The sequence below is a fragment of the Colobus angolensis genome, unplaced genomic scaffold (genome assembly GCF_000951035.1).
Source record: "Colobus angolensis palliatus isolate OR3802 unplaced genomic scaffold, Cang.pa_1.0 Scaffold190, whole genome shotgun sequence".
Taxonomy (NCBI): Eukaryota; Metazoa; Chordata; class Mammalia; order Primates; family Cercopithecidae; genus Colobus; species Colobus angolensis.
The window spans coordinates 5,079,853-5,094,747 of record NW_012115044.1 but is presented as its reverse complement, the minus strand read 5'-3'; positions in this window follow the sequence as shown (position 1 = coordinate 5,094,747).

Here is a 14,895-nt window from a genome sequence, read left to right as displayed (position 1 = left end):
TTAATTCATGTTTACTCTTTATTATGACCAACTGCTTTTCTTTAACTAGGATCCCTTCGTAGAAGTGGACAGCCATGAAATCATAATTATCTTACACTTTTACGCCACGTTTGCTCACGCTGTGTGCATGGATTATTAAAAGGAAGCTTTAACCCAGCAAAAAGCAACAGGTTCTCTTACAAAGTAAACATTTTCCCATTTAAAACTTTTCCCCAATTAGACATGTAGTCCTCTTCAATTTCTTCTTAATTCAGAAGTTCTTTTGGCATTTTATTTGGATTCACTCTGATCATGTATGTCCCTAGAAATGATTTTTATCAAAAAGACAAAACATGAAATTTTCTGAATTGGAAGTAAAATTTATAAAGGGGAGGTCACAGCTCTCTAAACCTTAGTTGACAAACATTTGTTGGTGATTTTCTAAGAAATACAAAGATGGGTCTAGTTTAAAATTGAAGGTAACCTGCAATGTTTAGGAAAACGTTTTTAAATTTTCACTATCTTATATGCTTCTCAGTGTATTGGTCCAACAGAAGTCCAATGAAGACAGCCTTACAATTGGTTTGCAATTTTGCAATGAGGAGTGTTAGGAGAGAAGACCTCTCAACAACATATTACAAGTAAATGAAATAGGACTAGACTTTCTGGTATTTTCTTGCCTCTTAGTCATTTATTTAGCACTTTAAAAAATTGATCATCCTAGAAAAAAAATTCAAAACCAATGAGAACCGATAGAGTGACTAAAATTGGCTTCTTGAACCAGTAATTTGGCTTATTACTATTAATATTGTTAAAAATAAGAAACAAAGAAATAATAATAACTTTAAATGTTAATAAAACAGATATTCCCAATTTGAGGTCCTAGACCCACTGGGAGTTCCTGACTTTAATAATTGTTATTGTTTACAACATTTTAAAACAATCTAATAAGGATAATATTGTATTTCTTGATTATAAAGCATAACATATATTTATCTGACTAATAAAAGTAAGAAAAACAATTAGATATTAATTTACATATATGTACACACATATATATAACTCGATTGGTAGAGAAACTCTTTGAGCTGTGAAGGAGAGTGACAGTAAAAGGAAGTTCTGAAGTCATTAGAATATTAATAGTTAAATAACTCACTTGACTCTTACCCCACTCTGTGAAGTTGGCATTTGGGTGTATAGTTAGCTCCATTTTGTAGACCAGGGTACTAAACTTTATGATTTCTATCTGTACTGTTTGTCTTTTCAAGTACCCAAGTCTGCCTTCCATGATTTCTTTACTTCATAAGTATTTTATTGAAGTAAGAACTTGTTCAGTAAAAACATTATGCCAAATCACTATAGCAGTGTTACATATAGTGCTTAATTTTTGTTCATCATGGAGTTTTTAGTTCAGATGGGGATAAAAGTGTTTTATTCACATGAAAAATAACAGAAAAAGGACATGAGGGGCAAAGTATAACTTGTTTGTGTTTCTGTCAGTTATAGCTACAATGATATTAGATGCATAACTTGCGATGTCCTACTCAAGTAATAAACATTTTTTAATGAAAATGATATATTATTATAACAAAAAGGATACTAAATGTGAGGCAATAAATGATTATTGGACAATGAATGATGTAGATGATATGAATTGACAGGAAGAAAGACTAATTATAAGTGTAGTTAGAAGTATGAAAAATAATTTATGGATGTAAGCTTAGCTTTGAATGATTGATCCTCAGTGATGAGAACAAAGTCTGGGGCAGGATAACAACTCTGTCATGTGGCATCTTCTTTCCCTGTAAGCTGTTATATGTCAGTATGTTCTAATATGTCATGTTTTTGGTATTCTTTAATGGAATGAAAAAAGTAAACTAGAAAGAAATATGTACATGTATGGGGAATAAAACATTTAAAACAGAAAAAGAATAATTTATCCTACCCTATCAAAAGCGAGCAAATGAAGAATTGAATCATTCTGTATCACATATGTATTTAAAGTGAAATTGCCTTCAAATTATTAGAGACCACACTCCTATACACACAGAAATCAGCAAAGAGAGTGAGCAAGAGCCATAGGGAGCTATTTCACAAGAGTGAAAAGCATGAGGGTGGAGCGGAAGAGATTGAAAGAATCTGGTGAAATGGATCAGGAAGATCATGGTGGTTCTAAACCAAATATTTGGAAGAGATCTTTACGCAAAGATCAGAAAACAGAATTGGATGGGATCTGCTGGTCACCAAGTAACAGGTGAATAAGGAATCTGAATCCAATTTGTGCAGTCTATCTGAGCCTGGCCAGGTATAAACATTCATCAGGCTCTTGATAGACTATGGTGCCCATCCATGAAAAATGTCTTATCTGGACATTCAGTAGTTCTTGACCTTGAAAGTAGTTCTAGATTGACAAATGATGATTTCTCAAAAAAATGCAATTATCACACTTCACTATAACCTGAAACACACAGATGCATACACATACACATGGCATGAAAAGGTTTAGTTAGGTACATGGAAAGACCCATGAATGTGTGACATACTCATCCCACAGGCAAGTCACGGATAACAATGGTGCACTTGATACATTCAGCATAATTACAGACACCAGTGCCTGTGCCTGTTCTGCTCTGAAACTGCCCAGAGAACACAGCCAACGCAGTGTTTAGAGGGAAATTTATAGCACAAAATGCTCATCAAGAGAAAGTGGGAATGATCTAAAATCAATACCCTAACATCACAATTAAAAGAACTAGAGAAGCAAGAGCAAACAAATTCAAAAGCTAGCGGAAGACAATAAATAACTAATATCAGAACAGAACTAAAGGAGATAGAGGCATGAAAAACCCTTCAAAAAAATCAGTAAGTCCATGAGCTGGCTTTTTGAAAAGATTAACAAAACAGATTGCTATCCAGACTAATAAAGAAGAAAAGAGAGAAGAATCAAATAGATACGAAAAAAAAAAAAAATAAAGGGGATATCACCACTGATCCCACAGAAATACAAACTACCATCAGAGAATACTATAAACACCTCTATGCAAATCAACTAAAAAATTTACAAGAAATGGATAAATTCCCGACACATACACCCTCCCAAGGCTAAACCCGGAAGAAGTCGAATCCCTGAATCGACCAATAACAAGTTCTGAAATGCTGGCAGTAATTAATAGCCTACCAACCAAGAAATCCCAGGATCAGACGGATTCTCAGCTGAATTCTACCAGAGGTACAAGGAGGAGCTGGTACCATTCCTTCTGAAACTATTCCAAACGATAGAAAATGAGGGACGCCTCCCTAACTTATTTTATGAGGGCAGAATCATCCTAATACCAAAATCTGGCAGAGACACAACAACAACAAAAAGAAAATTTCAGGCCAATATTCCCGATGAGCACTGATGTGAAAATCAATAAAATACTCGCAAACCAAATGCAGCTGCACATCAAAAAGTTTATCCACCATGATCAAGTCGGCTTCATCCCTGAGGTGCAAGGCTGTTTCAACATATGCAAGTCAATAAATGTAATCCATCACATAAACAGAACCAATGACAAAAACCACATTTATCTCAGTAGATGCTGAAAAAGCCTTCAATAACATTCAAAATTCATGCTAAAATCTCTCAATAAACTAGGTATTGATGGAATGTATTTAAAAACAATAATAGATATTTATGACAAACCCACAACCAATATCATACTGAATAGGCAAAAGCTGGAAGCATTCCCTTTGAAAACTGGCACAAGGCAAGGATGCCCTCTCTCACCACTCCTATTCAACATAGTATTGGAAGTTTTGGCCAGGGTAATCAGGCAAGAGAAAGAAATAAAGGGTATTTAAATAGGAAGAGAGGAAGTCAAATTGTCTCTGTTTGCAGATGACATGATTGTAAATTTAGAAAACCCCATTGGCACATACCCAGATATCCTTAAGCTGATAAGCAACTTCAGCAAAGTCTCAGAATACAAAATCAATGTGCAAAAATCACAAGCATTCCTATACGGCAATAATAGACAGAAAGCCAAATCATGAGTGAACTCCTATTCACAATTGCTACAAAGAGAATAACCTAACAAGGAGTACAACGTACAAAAGATGTGAAGGACCTCTTCAAGGAGAACTACAAACCACTGCTCAAAGAAATAAGAGAGGATACAAACAAATGGAAAACATTCCATGCTCATGGATAGGAAGAATCAGTATTGTGAAAATGACCATACTGCCCAAAGTAATTTATAGATTCAATGCTATCCCCATCAAGTTACCATTGACTTTCTTCACAGAATTAGAAAAAAAAAAAAAAAAGACTTTAAATTTCATATGGAACCAAAATAAGAGCCTGTATAGCCAAGACAATCCTAAGCAAAAAGAAAAAAGCTGGAGGGATCATGCTACCTGACTTCAAACTATACTACAAGGCTACAGTAACCAAAACAGCATGGTACTGGTACCAAAACAAAGATATAGACCAATGGAACAGAACAGAGGCCCCAGAAATGACACCACACATCTACACCCATCCAATCAATCTTTGACAAACCTGACAAAAACAAGCAATGGGAAAAGGATTCCCTATTTAATAAATGGTGTTGGGAAAACTGGACAGCCATATGCAGAAAACTGAAACTGTACTCTTTCCTTACACCTTATATAAAAATTAACTCAAGATGGATTAAAAACTTAAATGTAAGACCCAAAACCATAAAAACCTTACAAGAAAACATAGGCAATACCATTCAGGACATAAGCATGGGCAATGCCTTCATGACTAAAATACCAAAAGCAATGGAAATAAAAGCCAAAATTGACAAAGGGGATCTAATTAAACTAAAGAGCTTCTGCACAGCAAAAGAAACTATCGTCAGAGTGAACAGGCAACCTACTGTTGCCTCAGAATGGGAGAAAATTTTTCAATCTATCATCTGACAAAGGGCTAATATCCAGAATCAACAAGCAACTTATACAAATTTAAAACAAAAAATCAAACAACCCCATTAAAAAAGTGGGTGAAGGATATGAACAGACACTTCACAAAAGAAGACATTATGCAATCAACAAACATATGAAAAAAAGGTCATAATCACTGCTCGTTAGAGAAACGCAAATCAAAACGACAATGAGATACCATCTCAGGCCAGTTAGAGTGGCGATCATTAAAAGTTCAGGAAACAACAGATGCTGGAGAAGATGTTGACAAATAGGAATGTTTTTACACTGTTGGTGGGAGTGTAAATTAGTTCAACCACTGTGGAAGATAGTTTGGTGATTCCTCAAGGATCTAGAACCAGAAATATCATTTGACCCAGCAATCCCATTACTCGGTATATACCCAAAGGATTATAAATCGTTCTACTATAAAGACACATGCACACATATGTTTATTGCAGCACTATTCACAATAGCAAAGACTTGGAACCAACCCAAATGCCCATCAATGATAGACTGGATAAAGAAAATGTGGCACGTACACACTATGGAATACTATGCAGCCATAAAAGAAGGATGATTTCATCTCCTTTTCAGGGACATGGATGAAGCTGGAAACCACCATTCTCAGCAAACTAACGCAGGAACAGAAAACAAAACATTGCATGTTCTCACTCATAAGTGGGAGTTGAACAATGAGAACACATGGACACAGGGAAGGGAACATCACACACCGGGGCCTTGTGGGGTCAGGGGCTACAGGAGGGATAATCTTAGGAGAAATACAAACTAATGTAGATGATGGCTTGATGGGCGCAGCAAACCACCATGGCATGTGTATACCTATGTAACAAACCTGTATGTTCTGCACATGTATTCCAGAATTTAAAGTATAATTTAAAAAAAAAAAGTGCCCAGAGACATCTTGGCTGTCTAACAGTAATGTGTACGGGAGAGTCCTTGCCAAAAAAAACAATGGGAATCCTTATTACAGACAATGTCTGGGGTGGTGGATGTGTTATATGCAGAGCTATGGTGGCCCGACCAGAACACCTGGCTAAGGAATACTAGAATGTGCTGGCATTTTCTTTGTACATGTATTGTTTAGTCTAAACAAGTATAATGATATTTCTCTCTTCTTCTTATATTATTCTTATTTATTTACTGTATTTTGTTCCTTCCACTAAATCATAAACCCCTATGTCACCTATCTCTGTTTCTCGTGCATGTATCATAATTTTTTCTCTCTCCCTTCTCTGTCTATAACACATGATCAATGACTGCTTTTGTCTTGAATTATCCATAGACCTCTTTCATTCCTAAAATAATAAAACTATAATAAATACATATGTGATAGAAATAACAGGAAGCATTTACATGATAATAGTAAGCTTAGGTATATTTTTTAAATGGGTAAATACAGGTACCTTGTTATTAACAAAAGACATGTTTGAGAATACATGTATGAACAAAATATATTTTTGGAAATATATCTGAGGCCTGTATGTGGATTCCTTTTATATTGTTATAAACATTATTTATTCTGAGATATCAATGTTCTTTAAGCGTTTTGAGATTAAAGATCTACAATGGCAATTATCTCTTGATGTATTTGTTTTACAGGAGATCTCTTAACCGGTTGACCAATTAACCATCACTCTGTTTCATCTAGTCTAATTGAGACCCACTGATCAGTAAACCTCCTCAGCATTCCACGTTCTTCTCCCATCAGCTAAATTATATGTTTATTAGGTGTCTAGTATTTTTCCAAACATACTTATGTCAGCTTTACATTCTCTTGGAATTATATATTTTAACTAATTACTATCCAAAACAAACAAATAATGAGGACAAAAGAAAAATATTTTAATAAAAACTATGTTGAATGCTTTGAAAATAGTTGTTAATGGTGAGCTGTAAAATATGCTGTTAAATTTGGTGGGGGGTGAGACAACTGTAAAAGATTCAGTAAAATCTGAAAGAAATCCCATACTCAGATTTTTCACAGATATCTTAAATATTTTTTGACTGTTTGTTTAAATAATGGGCCCATTAAGTAATGGGCCTTGGGCTTACATCCAAATAGTAGTACATACATGTACATTTGTAAGCTTTAAGTTAAAATAAAGTGTTGGTGTTATATATATGTTTTTTAGAGAAATAATGGTCCTCTTTAATAGACTTTTAAATACTGACTTACTCTCATGTGGCTAGATATAGGAATTCTACTATTTATTTGCTCTTGAATTTGTTCAGTTCCACATAGCACTTACTTCTGGTTCAGATAGTTTAGATGGTCCTCTCAAAACCTCAGGTTGAGTTCATTCTTCATGTAGTAGTTTATTCATTTCATTGTGACTGCATGCTTAAAACAATACATAAGGATGCAGTGGCTATGTTCAATGGCCTGGTCATTGCCGTCAGTGAACTTGAAATTGAATAGGAAAGGTATTACTCATACATGCAACTATAGTCAAGGACTCATCACGTGAGTTGTACAAAGCGTAACAGGTGGTTCATGTCCACAAGGTCAAATGAAAGACATTTCTTTATTCAACAGATATGTTTAGAAATACCTGTTAAGTACCAGGAACTATGCTTATGTGCAAGGACATGGTGGTGAATACAATAAACAAATTCTTGCTTCATGAATGTATTTAAGGTGCTCCTAGAATGTAAGGGAGGAAGGATTCTGATACATAGAGTGAAGAAAACAAATGGTGAGACAGGTGAGTGGCTTGAGCAAAATTTTTAACAAGCTCAAGATTGATTGAGGGATTAATCAATTCATTGAGGGATAGTTTGGCTACCAGGGGATGAGGTACCTGTGAAAGTATAGTGTGAGATAAAGTTGAAAAAGTATGAAACCTCTTTATGGTGTAAGGAAAATATTTTGAAACTTGTTACTGTTGCTTTTTTGTCTGCAGTGCAGGGTGCTCAAGCACCATGATCCCAAGCTTCTGCATGATCAATTTTTCCATCTCTTCTGAATTCAAATTCCCCTTTGTAGTCTTTGGGACATGGTCAACAGCCAAACACTTGTCTTGTAAGTTTGGTTTGTTCTTAAATATCTTGGGCTGGAATCAACATAGGCCTGAGGGAGAAGAAATGGAGCTTCCAGTCCATGTTGCTCAATGCAGGATGTCAGGTCCTGCTGTAGTACTCCCCTTTTTGCTAAAAGTACATGATAAACAGAAAGAACAAGAGGGGAGAAACCAGAAGCATGTCCAACTCTATTTTGGTCCTATAATTCCTTGCTCTTAATAGTGTGTTTTGCCCTCCTGAGCTTTATGTACAAAGGTGTCATCTAGATTTGGAATTTATAGCTTCTTCTTTTTTGTTATTTGCTTTTATAGCTTAGGCTTTACAAATTCCAAGACTATGTCTATATAATGCCCCAAAAGATTTATTGGGCAACAAATTTGCTTGGCCATTTGCATCCTAATGGCAAAAGTAATTTCTTTAGACAGAATAGTTTATTTACTTTTCAGTTGCAAATGGGAATATTTTAAAGGTAAAAATTTGTTTTGCTTCAACAGGGAATATTATAGCTCCTGATTTCGGACAGCTGTGAACCTTCCATCTCAGTAGAAGTCCTTCTTTGGCCAGGATTTAATGTGACTCAGATGACCGCAGGCTATATTAAAATTAACCAATCCTCATACATTTTAAATTCTAAAGGTTTTCTTTAGGTTTAGGTAAACAGTTAAAAAATTATAACAACTAAGGGAGAGAACGTGTTATTGTATGGAACAGAGTTGGTGGGAAATCTTACCTTTAATTGTTTACTAAGGTACAGCACTATGTTAGGAATCAGAAAGGCCGAGTTCTATACTTTTTGTTGAGCTGTATGACTTTGGATACATTGTTTGAGTTTCAGAGGCCTTAGTCCTTCTTGCAAAACTCGGGTATGGGAATGAAATTAGGGAAAGGCAGAGGATGGGTGATGGTGTTTGAGATAATTACAGACAAACCTTTGATGAGTGCTTAATGTACGTTAGGAACTTCGTATATCTTATGTCAGTAGATTCTCTTAACCCTAGGGAAAGCACTAGAGCTCAGAAAAGTTATTTACCCAGGGCCACACAGTTGGTGAGTGGAAAACCCCGTATCTGTCTGATGTTACAGCTAGGTTTTTCTTCTACACCACAGTGCCTCATCTAAAGTCCCTTCAAGCACTGAAGTTCTTTCACTTGAAGCTCTACTGTTTAGTTTCTTGACACACCAAATTATAACGTTTCTTTTTTTAGCTATTAACTTCCAGGGTAAAATAATTCAAAGGCAACAAGATAAATTTCTACCTTCTGAAATTGTCTCCATTGCTATATTAATGAGACATTGCATGTGAAGTAGCTGTATAACCACAAAGTATTATTATTATTAGATGAACACAATTACTCTAGGCCTTTCAATCTGGAGTTGGACTTGTTTTATTTCAGAAACCTGCAAAAATCTGCATTCTTGTTTTTCATTTTCTGATTCTGCATAAATTATGTTGCCATTTCCTAGATCTGTGAAAACTGCTCTGGCAGGCACTGGGATAGTCAAAAGAAACCCACAGGCCAGATTGCAAAGTCTATTATGGGAGATATTGTGCATATCACCTTCTCTTGCCTAAAGTCAAGTAGTCACAGCATAATATAGGCAGGAATGAATGACAGTTGTATACCACTACAGGATGATAGTTCTCTAGTTTAGAGAAGGGGAAAAAACAGCTCTAATGTAGGAAAGGCAAAAATAGGCAAATCCATCTGTTAAAAAAAATCATCTTTCCTTTTTCAGCTCAGTGTCTCCGTATAGCATCCTAAGGGGTCTCTGGACAAAAGGCACTTCTACAGACATAGATCTAATTGTACTTGCAATGCAAGGTTTTTTCTTTCTTTCTTTTGGCTTCTGCTACTCAGAAAAGGAGAATCCAAATGAAAGAGGGGGCAGGGTAGGAGAGAGACTTCTAGGAATTCCTGGACTCGTCAGAACACAAATCGTTCTATGGAATGCAAATGACTTAACAGTAATACAGGGAAGCTTCCCAGAGCAAATTACAATCCCATCACTGAGAATTAGCAATGGAAGTTGACAGGCTTTATAAACTTTGAGATTTTGTTGGAGTGGAAGGCAGCTGTAGGGAGGGGAATAAAATGCCCTCAGGTAAAAAGCTAGAAAGGATTTCTAGGATTTATTTTACTTACACTATGTAAGTATATAACTATGTGAATTTGTGACCAAATTCGCTTTTTAGAACAATAGTGATGATGGAGAGTTACATAACTCCTACCTGTTTATACAAATATGTCCTATCTATATATACAGGCGTGTCTTCCACCACGATATTAAGAAGGACGTCATCCACACGAATACATAATAAATTGAACCTCAAATAATGTGGGCAAAGTTTTGCATTCAGAAATTTCCAACAAAACACACTAAACACCCCCCCCACCCCCCCACCCCACACACACGAATCTTCAAGTTTAGATTTCCTGAACTCTGGCAAGGTATCAGATTGACCTGTAGTCCCATCCACATGCAAATTAAAGCCTCTGGGGCTAGGGCTTGAATGTCTGCTATTTATGCAATTTCTACAAGTTATTTACCCAACCAATTTGAGAACCACTTCCCTATGTTGTAAACAGTGTACCTGAACTAAAGTGAAGGGTGTGGGCAGGAATAGCATAGGACACATTCATTTGCTGAAAAAAATGAATATTTATGAAAAGGGTCTCTAAGCATACATTACATCTAAGAAACCTTTGATATTTGGACAATTGATATATGAATGCATAAGCTCCCTCTGACCACACACAAACAAGTAATTATTCAACTGCTAGCTATATTCAAGAAATGTCTGCCCATCTAGCACTCTGCTAGGCTCTGTGAGGAATACATGATAATTGGCAGGGGTGTTTACAAATCAATTTGGAAAATCATGACACAGACATAGAAATTAATTAGAGATTGATTATTTAAAGTAATACAGAAACAAACAGAAAGATACTATAGTCAGTAAGTATATATTGCATGAAAATGTCCAATTTAGGCATCAAGAACAATTTTGAAAGAATTTTAAAGAATTGTTGGAAGTCATTCTACGTATAATGTAGGGAGATCACAAAGTCTGATGCAACACATTTTGTGGCTCTGGCAAATCCAAATATAAACTACATGATTTAGCAAGTCATGCGATTTCCTGGAAACTCAGTTTTCTTATCTTATAATGGGGTTTGGACTAGACAAGTGGTACTCCATGGTGTGGCTGGGGTGGGGGAAATTAGTTTCCCAGGCCACATGTAGGATTTCTGGAGATATTTTTGTTTGTCATACTTTGAGGAGAGGGGTCTGCTAATGTCATGCAGTGGGTAGAGGTCAAGGATACTGCTAAACATCTTGCAATAAAAAGGACAGCGCCATACAACAGAGAGTTATCTCTCCCAAAATGTCAAGGGTGCTGAGGCTGAGAAACTGGACTAGATGAGCAAACAATTTCTCACAACTCTTAACACTTTGTGGTTCTTATATAATGATTTTCAATCATTAGAGGGCACAAGAATCACCTAGATATACTAGTAAAATGCAGATTCCTAGACTCCAACATACAAATATATTAATAGACTAGGTTGTGTGTATGACTAAGTAATCTGGAATTTTAACATGTACACTGTGATTCTATTGCATCTGAGTTCTTAAATAGATTGTATTTTGAGAAACTTACTAAGACATACATTAACATTGAAAAAATCTAGGTTGATCCTTGAAAAACAATACCACTAGACATTATTTATTAAGTAGTTCGTGAGTTATACTCACAAAAGTCCTTTGAGACTCACACAAGGTCTCTCCGTTTGTTAAAGACGTGGAAGGACTTGAATCCACCTAGTTCTAGCTGCAAAGTCCATGCTCTGGCCACTTGCAAATTGCCTCCTGAGAACGGAACAGATTTGGCAAGACAAACAAGCAGCAGATAAAGGAAGTGCATGGGGAGAAGAGAAGACTGGGCAATCTAGAAGAAAGTATCTCCATTGGGGATTGAAAACAAAAATGAATTGTTAAAGGTAAGATGAGAAATTTCACAGGACCTTACATTTTAAAAATGAAGAACCTGAATTCAGTCTGGTAGGTTAGTGTTTTTCAGCCCTGGTTGCAGATTAGGATGGCCTGAGATCTTTAAAATACTACTGATGCCAGGGCTGCAACCCAAAAATTGTGATCTAATTGGTCCGGGGTGAGATGATGAGTCAGCAAAAGTCCTCAGGTGATTCTAATATGGATCTGGAGGCCCATACGGAGCAGCTGTAACTCATAAGCAGGTGAGAGTATTGAAGAAAGTATCAACAAGATTAACCTGGTGGTAATGTATTACAGCAGTGAATGGAGGAAAGGGATCAGGTGGGAGGCTATCGTAGAAATCTAGGGGTGTGGCAATAAAGACCCATGCTAGAGAGATGGGTCAGGAATGGTGCTAGACTCAGGAGACCTCCCTCAGCTCTGCTGATGTTGTTTTCACTGGCCTAGTGTATGTCATAAGAAAAGTCACTTCACTTGTCCTTGTCTGCACTTCCCACCAATGCTAGAAGAGCTAACATAGCCCTTGAACATATCACAGCATTATGAGATAATTAAAAGTAATTCAGAAAGTATGATGCACAGTATGTGTTTACTATATTATGAAAAAGGTGGCAGTAAAAGTGAAAAAAAAACCATAGAGACATCTTAGACACGTTTATACATTGTCATGGTGAGACTGATGACCCACTGAAACTGGAGAAGCGAGAAATAAATATGCTTCTAAATGTTCTCGCAGCCTGTGAAACAGGGAAGTTGGAAAAGGGGAATAATTCCTGAAGGAAATAACATGGGTATAGATAAGAAGTTCTCAGCTGGGTCAATTTTTCCCTCCAGGGGGCATTTGGCAATGCCTGGAGATGGTTTTGCTTGTCATAACTAGGAGAATGAGGGTTGTGCTACTGTCATCTGGTGGATAGAACCTGGGGATGCTGCTAAACGTCCTACAGAGCACAGGATAGCCCCACACAGTAATCTGGTACAATATGTCAGTAGTGCCAAGGTGGAGAAACCTAGCATAGATACTACAAAGAGTTGGACGGGACCAATATTCTTTATCATGTAAATACATGGATGAATAAAATGAAATTCAGATTGAATGACTTAGGTAAGGTCTCCAACGAGTGGAGGCCACAGTGACAGAACTGAAATCCAGCTTTCCTAACTTCAAGTCAGTGCTCTTTGGAGCGGCCCTATCTGCCTACTCACCCAACTCAGCCCTAGCCCTGAGTCATCCAGTTTGAGATGCTTGGTACCCAGCTGGGAAGTCTGAGCTGAGGGCTAAGTACGAGGTTAGTGGTGGAGGTTTCCATCCTGGAGTAGCTGTAACAGACCTTTTATTTCCAAGTCACTTAAAGAAAATATAACAGAAGATGTAAACTAAGAAGTGCAGAGGAACCCAGAGGGCTCTTGGAGGGAAGGTCAGAAGTACCAGAATTGTTTTGACCCAGTGACTTTGAAATCAAATAAAAAGGAATGGCACACGCTGTGAAGTGCAGCATCGAAATCAAGTAGGATGAAGCTTCAAAAGGCCACTGGACTTTCTGGTGGAGGTCATGGTGACATTTGGAGAAAAAATTCCATAGAGTTGTTAGGAAAGCACGGGGATTTCTGAGAGGGAGAGGAGGAGCAATGAGGTGATGAAGATGTGCGGCTGGCATGTTCCAAGAGTTTCCTCGTGAAAAGGAGAAAGTCAGGACCTACGGGACAGCAAGGTCAAGTCAAGGATTTAAGAAGGCAAGAGCTTCACCTGTGTTTGCTGAGAGCAGAGGGGATTTTGGCGGCGTTGGATAGACTTGGCGCAGACACACAAGCAAAGAAGGGCCGCGGCGATGCCGTTCTGTGCGCACTAGATGGCAGTAGCGGGGCCCTTTCGGCTCGGTTCGCGGTCCTATAAGGCGCTGCTTGTTTAAGTACATCGCATTTAGTTGAAGCTGCAGGGGAGTGAGGGAGAGGAGGATAGGAAGCAGGAAAGCGGGAGAGCTCTAGGGACGAGGGGGCTCGGTGTGTTTACACCAGACACGGGCTACGAGCGTCCATCCCGGCCCCTAGCTCGCGCTCCCGAAGAGGAGAGCAAGGCTGTTCTGGGATCCGGCCGTCGTACGGCAAGAGGCTTGTCTGTCCGGGTTGCCGGAGCCAGGAGAACCCAGAGGGAAACCGAGGGAAAGGAGCGGTGCGTTTTACTAGAGAGAGCGCGAGCGGAAGAGGCTAGAGCAGGAGCGCGCGAGGGAGCATCGAGCGCAGCGGAGACATGAGGACCTACTGGCTGCACAGCGTCTGGGTGCTGGGCTTTTTCCTGTTCCTCTTCTCATTGCAAGGTAGGGGGAGGATTCCCTGACCCCCTTGCGCCCCCTCCTCCCTGCCGCCGGGCTCCGGGGTGGTCGGTGGAGTAAGAAGCGCTCCTATTCTGGATGGAACAGGGCTTATTTACAAGTCCTGCGGTGCGCTCCCTGCCCTGACACCTCTGCGCCCAGGCTGGGTCCCGAGGCGTGCGGGAGTGTGCGGACAGACTTGCTGCAACATCGGTGTTGATGGGGAAATCCAAAGCCAGGGCTTGTGTGTGAGTGTGTGTGTGTGTGTGTGCGTGTGCGCGCGTGAACGGGGTCGGGATAGAGCGGCGTGGTGTGTGTGTGTGTGTGTGTGTCTTGGTGGGGTAGGGGCTTTTGCGCGAGGTGGTGGCGACGGAGCTGGGGTTGCTCCTCTGTAAACTCCAAGCGCCGCGGTGGTGTTCGCTGTCCCCGTGTCCCCGGTGCTGATATCACTGCATTCCTCCTCTTTCAGGAGGGAATTGGCATTAAGTTTAGGAGGAGGCTAGGTATCCGCTTGGCACCTGGTACTTGCATCTCTCTGCAAAATAGCCCCAACAGATTCTTCTGCCCGAGATGGAGGAGGGATGCGGGAGGGAAGGGAACGGTGAGTGGGGTGGGG